Below are 9,057 nucleotides of genomic sequence, written 5' to 3' on the forward strand. Positions count from 1 at the left end.
CGGGGTGGAGGAGCAGAAGCCAGCCTCCAGCAGCTGATGGCGGGGTGCAGGAGCTGCAGCCAGCGTCCAGCAGCTGATGGTGGGGTGGAGGAGCTGCAGCCAGCGTCCAGCAGCTGATGGTTGGGTGGAGGAGCAGCAGCCAGCCTCCAGCAGCCAGCCTCCAGCTAGTGATGGCGGGGTGGAGAAGCAGGCAGCCTCCATCAGCTGATGGCGGGGTGGAGGAGCAGAAGCCAGCCTCCAGCTGGTGATGGCGGGGTGCAGGAGCTGCAGGCAGCCTCCAGCAGCTGATGGCGGGGTGCAGGAGCTGCAGGCAGCCTCCAGCAGCTGATGGCGGGGTGGAGGAGCTGCAGCCAGCGTCCAGCAGCTGATGGTGGGGTGGAGGAGCTGCAGCCAGCGTCCAGCAGCTGATGGTTGGGTGGAGGAGCAGCAGCCAGCCTCCAGCAGCTGATGGCGGGGTGCAGGAGCAGCAGCCAGCCTCCAGCAGCTGATGGCGGGGTGGAGGAGCTGCAGCCAGCCTCCAGCAGCCAGCCTCCAGCTAGTGATGGCGGGGTGGAGAAGCAGGCAGCCTCCATCAGCTGATGGCGGGGTGGAGGAGCAGAAGCCAGCCTCCAGCTGGTGATGGCGGGGTGCAGGAGCTGCAGGCAGCCTCCAGCAGCTGATGGCGGGGTGGAGGAGCTGCAGCCAGCCTCCAGCAGCCAGCCTCCAGCTAGTGATGGCGGGGTGGAGAAGCAGGCAGCCTCCATCAGCTGATGGCGGGGTGGAGGAGCAGAAGCCAGCCTCCAGCAGCTGATGGCGGGGTGCAGGAGGTGCAGGCAGCCTCCAGCAGCTGATGGCGGGGTGCAGGAGCAGCAGGCAGCCTCCAGCAGCTGATGGCGGGGTGCAGGAGCTGCAACCAGCCTCCAGCTGGTGATGGCGGGGTGGAGGAGCTGCAGCCAGCCTCCAGCAGCCAGCCCCCAGCAGCTGATGGCGGGGTGGAGGAGCAGAAGCCAGCCTCCAGCAGCTGATGGTGGGGTGCAGGAGCTGCAGCCAGCCTCCAGCAGCCAGCCTCCAGCTGGTGATGGCGGGGTGGAGGAGCAGCAGCAGACAGCCTCCAGCAGCCAGCCAGCCTCCAGGAGCTGATGGCGGTGTGTGGGAGCAGCAGCCAGCCTCCAGCGTTCAGCCAGCATCCATCAGCTGATGGCGGTGTGAAGGAGCTGCAGCCAGCCTCCAGCAGGTCATGGTGGGGTGGAGGAGCAGCAGCCAGCCTCCAGCAGCTGATGGCGGGTTGCAGGAGCTGCAGCCAGCCTCCAGCAAATGATGGCGGGGTGCAGGAGCTGCAGGCAGCCTCCAGCAGCTGATGGCGGGGTGCAGGAGCAGCAGGCAGCCTCCAGCTGCTGATGACGGGGTGCAGGAGCTGCAACCAGCCTCCAGCTGGTGATGGTGGGGTGGAGGAGCTGCAGCCAGCCTCGAACAGCTGATGGCAGGGTGCAGGAGCAGCAGCCAGCCTCCAGCAGCTGATGGCGGGGCGCAGGAGCTGCAGGCAGCCTCCAGCAGCTGATGGCGGGGTGCAGGAGCAGCAGCCAGCCTCCAGCTGGTGATGGCGGGGTGAAGGAGCTGCAGCCAGCCACCAGCAGCTGATGGCGGGGTGAAGGAGCTGCAGCCAGCCACCAGCAGCTGATGGCGGGGTGGAGGAGCTGCAGCCAGCGTCCAGCAGCTGATGGTTGGGTGGTGGAGGAGCAGCAGCCAGCCTCCAGCAGCTGATGGCGGGGTGCAGGAGCAGCAGCCAGCGTCCAGCAGCTGATGGTTGGGTGGAGGAGCAGCAGCCAGCCTCCAGCAGCTGCTGGCGGGGTGCAGGAGCAGCAGCCAGCCTCCAGCAGCTGATGGCGGGGTGCAGGAGCTGCAGGCAGCCTCCAGCAGCTGATGGCGGTGTGCAGGAGCTGCAGCCAGCCTCCAGCAGCTGATGGCGGGGTGCAGGGGCTGCAGGCAGCCTCCAGCAGCTGATGGCGGGGTGCAGGAGCTGCAACCAGCCTCCAGCTGGTGATGGCGGGGTGGAGGAGCAGCAGCCAGCCTCCAGCAGCCAGCCTCCAGCTGCTGATGGCGGGGTGGAGGAACAGAAGCCTCCAGCAGCTGATGGCAGGGTGCAGGAGCAGCAGCCAGCCTCCAGCTGGTGATGGCGGGGTGGAGGAGCTGAAACCTGGGTCGGACCTGGTCTGCAGCAGGGCCCATTACCACTCAGAAGCTGATGGCAGTGTGTGTTTAGGTCCCTGCGGGGTGGATGAGCTGAAACCTGGGTCAGACTTGGTGTGCAGCAGGGCTCAGCACCCTCCAGAAGCCGATGACAGTGTGTCTTTAACTCCCTGCCTGGTGGGAGAGCTGAAAGCTGGGTCGGACCTGGTCTTTAGCAGAGCTCAGCAGCCTCCAGAAGCTGATGGCAGTGTGTGTTTCATCCCCTGCGGGGTGGGAGAGCTGAAACGTGGGTCGGACCTGGTCTGCAGCAGGGCCCATCACCATCCAGAAGCTGACGGCGGTGTGTGTTTAAGTCCCTGCGGGGTGGGAGAGCCATAACCTGGGTCGGACCTGGTCTGCAGCAGAGCTCAGCAGCCTCCAGAACCTGATGGCAGTGTGTCTTTAATCCACTGCGGGGTGCAGGAGCTGAAACCTGGGTCGGACCTGGTCTGCAGCAGGGCTCAGCAGCCAGCAGAAGGTGACGGCAGTGTGTGTTTAGTTCCCTGCGGGGTGCAGGAGCTGAAACCTGGGTCGGACCTGGTCTGCAGCAGAGCTCAGCAGCCAGCAGAAGGTGATGGCAGTGTGTGTTTAAGTCCCTGCCTGGTGGGAGAGCTGAAACCTGGGTCGGACCTGGTCTATAGAAGAGCTCAGCAGCCTCCAGAAGCTGATGGCAGTGTGTGTGTTTTGGTCCCTGCGGGGTGCAGGAGCAGGAACCCGGGTCGGACCTGGTCTATAGCGGAGCTCAGCAGCCTCCAGCAGCTGATGGCAGTGTGTGTTTAATTCCCTGCCTGGTGGGAGAGCTGTAACCCGGGTCGGACTTGGTCTGCAGCAGGGCCCATCACCATCCAGAAGCTGATGGCAGTGTGTCTTTAATTCCCTGCGGGGTGGAGGAGCAGAAACCTGGGTCGGACCTGGTCTATAGCAGAGCTCAGCAGCCTCCAGAAGCTGATGGCAGTGTGTGTTCAAGTCCCTGCGGGGTGGGAGAGCTGAAACCTGGGTCGGACCTGGTCTATAGAAGAGCTCAGCAGCCTCCAGCAGCTGATGGCAGTGTGTGTTTAAGTCCCTGCGGGGTGGGAGAGCTATATCCCGGGTCGGACCTGGTCTATAGCAGAGCTCAGCAGCCTCCAGCAGCTGATGGCAGTGTGTGTTTAAGTCCCTGCGGGGTGGGAGAGCTGAAACCTCGGTCGGACCTGGTCTATGGCAGAGCTCAGCAGCCTCCAGAAGCTGATGGCAGCGTGCCTCTAAGTCCCTGCCTGGTGGGAGAGCTGAAACCTGGGTCGGACATGGTCTGCAGCAGGGCTCGGCAGCCTCCAGCAGCTGATGGCAGTGTGTCTTTAAGTCCCTGCCTGGTGGGAGAGCTGAAACCTGGGTCGGACCTGGTCTATAGCAGAGCTCAGCAGCCTCCAGCAGCTGATGGCAGTGTGTGTTTAAGTCCCTGCCTGGTGTGAGAGCTGAAACCTGGGTCGGACCTGGTCTATAGAAGAGCTCAGCAGCCTCCAGCAGCTGATGGCAGTGTGTCTTTAAGTCACTGCCTGGTGGGAGAGCTGAAACCTGGGTCGGACCTGGTCTATAGTAGAGCTCAGCAGCCTCCAGCAGCTGATTGCAGTGTGTGTTTAAGTCCCTGCCTGGTGGGAGAGCTGATATCCGGGTCGGACCTGGTCCACAGCAGGGCCCATCACCCTCCAGAAGCTGGTGGCAGTGTGTGTTTAAGTCCCTGCGGGGTGCAGGAGCAGAAACCTGGGTGGGACCTGGTCTGCAGCAGAGCTCGGCAGCCTCCAGCAGCTGATGGCAGTGAGTGTTTAAGTCCCTGCGGGGTGGGAGAGCTATATCCCGGGTCAGACCTGGTCTAAAGCAGGGCCCATCACCCTCCAGAAGCTGGTGGCAGTGTGTGTTTAAGTCCCTGCGGGGTGGAGGAGCAGAAACCTGGGTCGGACCCGGTCTACAGCAGAGCTCAGCAGCCCCCAGAAGCTGATGGCATGTGTGTGTGTGTGTGTGTGTGTTTAAGTCTCTGCCTGGTTGGAGAGCCGATACCTGGGTCGGACCTGGTCTGCAGCAGGGCTCAGCAGCCTCCAGAAGCTGATGGCAGTGTGTCTTTCATTCCCTGCGGGGTGCAGGAGCAGAAACCTGGGTCGGACCTGGTCTATAGCGGAGCTCAGCAGCCTCCAGCAGCTGATGGCAGTGTGTGTGTTAAAGACCCTGCGGGGTGGGAGAGCTGAAACCTGGGTCGGACCTGGTCTGCAGCAGGGCTCAGCAGCCCCCAGAAGCTGATGGCTGTGTGTGTTTAAGTCCCTGCGGGGTGGGAGAGCTGAAACCTGGGTCGGACCTGGCCCGCAGCAGGGCCCATCACCCTCCAGAAGCTGATGGCGGTGTGGGTTTAAGTCCCTGCGGGGTTGAGGAGCTGAAACCTGGGTCGGACCTGGTCTGCAGCAGGGCCCATCACCATCCAGAAGCTGATGGCTGTGTGTGTTTAAGTCCCAGGGGGGTGGGAGAGCCATAACCTGGGTCGGACCTGGTCTGCAGCAGGGCTCAGCAGCCTCCAGTTGCAGATGGCAGTGTGTGTTTAGTTCCCTGCGGGGTGCAGGAGCTGAAACCTGGGTCGGACCTGGTCTATAGCAGAGCTCAGCAGCCTCCAGAAGCTGATGGCAGTGTGTCTTCAATTCCCTGCGGGGTGCAGGAGCTGATACCTGGGTCGGACCTGGTCTGCAGCAGGGCCCATCACCATCCAGACGCTGATGGCAGTGTGTGTTTAAGTCCTAGTGGGCTGCAGGAGCTGAAACCTGGGTCGGACCTGCTCTATAGTAGAGCTCAGCAGCCTCCAGAAGCTGATGGCAGTGTGTCTTTAAGTCCCTGCGGGGTGGGATAGCTGAAACCTGGGTCGGACCTGGTCTGCAGCAGGGCCCATCACCATCCAGACGCTGATGGCAGTGTGTGTTTAAGTCCTAGTGGGCTGCAGGAGCTGAAACCTGGGTCGGACCTGCTCTATAGTAGAGCTCAGCAGCCTCCAGAAGCTGATGGCAGTGTGTCTTTAAGTCCCTGCGGGGTGGGATAGCTGAAACCTGGGTCGGACCTGGTCTGCAGCAGGGCCCATCACCCTCCAGAAGCTGTTGGCAGTGTGTCTTCCATTCCTAGTGGGGCAGGGGAGCAAAGACCTGGGCAGAGGAGCGCCTGTCTGCATCCGATCCGGCCCCTCAGCAGCCCGCCGTGAGCCTTAGAGAACCCCCCCCCCCCCCCAGCGGGCTCCAGGAACCGGGCCCTGCGTCGGACCCAGCTCAGTAAGGCCCTCCCTCGGGCCCTGCAGCAGGTGGCCCCGTCTATGCAGTCGAAAACCCCGCGAAAATCGGTGTAGAAACGCCCGAGAGGCGTGGTGCGGTTCCCCCGGCCGGTACCGGGTCCGGACCGGTCCGGAAGTCCACCCAGAACACTGCCTGGGGCTTCTGGGCGGCTCCCCAGGCGCAGGCAGTCGAAAACCGCGTGAAAATCGGTTCAGAATTGACAAAACGGCGACCTCGTCGCTCCAAAAACTAAGTCCAAACTAAGCCTTTCGCTTATCGCTTAACGCTTAAGGCGGTCGGCCTTATGGCCAGTAAATGAAAAGTGCCTGCGCCCCTGGAGGTTTTGGAAGGTGCGAGCGATGACCATGCTCGGGTTAGTAGGTGAGGCCATCGGAAAACCAGCGTGAGTTGGCGGGTTTGGGTGGCAATCTATTCCAGGCAGAGTCGACTATCTCTGGGCATCAATTTTGGGATTTTTCCGGCTCTGGTTCTGGGAGAAACGCAGGGGCAAAGTGCACGAGCCGCGGCCGATTTTGGTGGCCTGTCCCTGGGCACAAAGTCTGAGGAGTGTGGGCCTGGTTCTCCGAAAAATACCAGTCTGCTGGAGCTCACTCCCATGGCTCCAGGGGGCACGGCACACCCCCCGGTAGCCGACCAAAGTGCTCTACTCGGGCCAGACTCGGACCCACGACCCGGGGTGAGAACCACAACTACTGGTCATCCTTTTGACCTCCAGGGGGCGCGGCAGAGCCTCCCCAGTCCGACGCAAGTGCCCCACTTGGGCCATACTCAGACCCACGGCCCGGGGCGAGAACCACAACTACTGGTCATCCTTTAGACCTCCAGGGGGCCCGGCACAGCCTCCCTAGACCGACACAAGTGCTCCACTTGGGCTGTACTCTGACCCAAGTCCCGGTGCGAGAACCACAACTACTGGTCATCCTTTAGACCTCCAGGGGGCCCGGCACAGCCTCCCTAGGCCGACACAAGTGCTCCACTTGGGCTATACTCTGACCCAAGTCCCGGGGCGAGAACCACAACTACTGGTCATCCTTTTGACCTCATGGTCATCCTTTAGATCTCCAGGGGGCCCGGCACAGCCTCCCTAGGCCGACACAAGTGCTCCACTTGGGCTATACTCTGACCCAAGTCCCGGGGCGAGAACCACAACTACTGGTCATCCTTTAGACCTCCAGGGGGCACGGCACACCCCCCGGTAGCCGACCAAAGTGCTCTACTCGGGCCAGACTCGGACCCACGACCCGGGGTGAGAACCACAACTACTGGTCATCCTTTAGACCTCCAGGGGGCCCGGCACAGCCTCCCTAGTCCGACACAAGTGCTCCACTTGGGCTATACTCTGACCCAAGTCCCGGGGCGAGAACCACAACTACTGGTCATCCTTTAGACCTCCAGGGGGACCGGCACAGCCTCCCTAGACCGACACAAGTGCACCACTTGGGCCATACTCTGACCCAAGTCCCGGGGCGAGAACCACAACTACTGGTCATCCTTTTGACCTCATGGTCATCCTTTAGACCTCAAGGGGGCACGGCAGAGCCTCCCTAGTCCGACACAAGTGTCCCACTTGGGCTATACTATGACCCAAGTCCCGGGGCGAGAACCACAACTACTGGTCATCCTTTAGACCTCAAGGGGGCACGGCAGAGCCTCCCTAGTCCGACACAAGTGTCCCACTTGGGCCATACTCAGACCCACGGCCCGGGGCGAGAACCACAACTACTGGTCATCCTTTAGACCTCCAGGGGGCCCGGCACAGCCTCCCTAGTCCGACGCAAGTGCTCCACTTGGGCTGTACTCTGACCCAAGTCCCGGGGCGAGAACCACAACTAATGGTCATCCTTTAGACCTCCAGGGGGCACGGCACAGCCTCCCTAGTCCGACACAAGTGCTCCACTTGGGCTATACTCTGACCCAAGTCCCGGGGCGAGAACCACAACTACTGGTCATCCTTTAGACCTCCAGGGGGCACGGCAGAGCCTCCCTAGTCCGACACAAGTGTCCCACTTGGGCTATTCTCTGACCCAAGTCCCGGGGCGAGAACCACAACTACTGGTCATCCTTTAGACCTCCAGGGGGCACGACACAGCCTCCCTAGTCCGACCCAAGTGCTCCACTTGGGCTATACTATGACCCAAGTCCCGGGGCGAGAACCACAACTACTGGTCATCCTTTAGACCTCCAGGGGGCACGGCACAGCCTCCCTAGTCCGACACAAGTGCTCCACTTGGGCTATACTCTGACCCAAGTCCCGGGGCGAGAACCACAACTACTGGTCATCCTTTAGACCTCCAGGGGGCACGGCACAGCCTCCCTAGTCCGACACAAGTGCTCCACTTGGGCTATACTCTGACCCAAGTCCCGGGGCGAGAACCACAACTACTGGTCATCCTTTTGACCTCATGGTCATCCTTTAGACCTCCAGGGGGCCCGGCACAGCCTCCCTAGGCCGACACAAGTGCTCCACTTGGGCTATACTCTGACCCAAGTCCCGGGGCGAGAACCACAACTACTGGTCATCCTTTAGACCTCCAGGGGGCACGGCACAGCCTCCCTAGTCCGACACAAGTGCTCCACTTGGGCTATACTCTGACCCAAGTCCCGGGGCGAGAACCACAACTACTGGTCATCCTTTTGACCTCATGGTCATCCTTTAGACCTCCAGGGGGCCCGGCACAGCCTCCCTAGACCGACACAAGTGCTCCACTTGGGCTGTACTCTGACCCAAGTCCCGGTGCGAGAACCACAACTACTGGTCATCCTTTAGACCTCCAGGGGGCCCGGCACAGCCTCCCTAGGCCGACACAAGTGCTCCACTTGGGCTATACTCTGACCCAAGTCCCGGGGCGAGAACCACAACTACTGGTCATCCTTTTGACCTCATGGTCATCCTTTAGATCTCCAGGGGGCCCGGCACAGCCTCCCTAGGCCGACACAAGTGCTCCACTTGGGCTATACTCTGACCCAAGTCCCGGGGCGAGAACCACAACTACTGGTCATCCTTTAGACCTCCAGGGGGCACGGCACACCCCCCGGTAGCCGACCAAAGTGCTCTACTCGGGCCAGACTCGGACCCACGACCCGGGGTGAGAACCACAACTACTGGTCATCCTTTAGACCTCCAGGGGGCCCGGCACAGCCTCCCTAGTCCGACACAAGTGCTCCACTTGGGCTATACTCTGACCCAAGTCCCGGGGCGAGAACCACAACTACTGGTCATCCTTTAGACCTCCAGGGGGACCGGCACAGCCTCCCTAGACCGACACAAGTGCACCACTTGGGCCATACTCTGACCCAAGTCCCGGGGCGAGAACCACAACTACTGGTCATCCTTTTGACCTCATGGTCATCCTTTAGACCTCAAGGGGGCACGGCAGAGCCTCCCTAGTCCGACACAAGTGTCCCACTTGGGCTATACTATGACCCAAGTCCCGGGGCGAGAACCACAACTACTGGTCATCCTTTAGACCTCAAGGGGGCACGGCAGAGCCTCCCTAGTCCGACACAAGTGTCCCACTTGGGCCATACTCAGACCCACGGCCCGGGGCGAGAACCACAA

Source organism: Nothobranchius furzeri, unplaced genomic scaffold (assembly GCF_043380555.1).
Source record: "Nothobranchius furzeri strain GRZ-AD unplaced genomic scaffold, NfurGRZ-RIMD1 Scf214, whole genome shotgun sequence".
Taxonomy (NCBI): domain Eukaryota; kingdom Metazoa; phylum Chordata; class Actinopteri; order Cyprinodontiformes; family Nothobranchiidae; genus Nothobranchius; species Nothobranchius furzeri.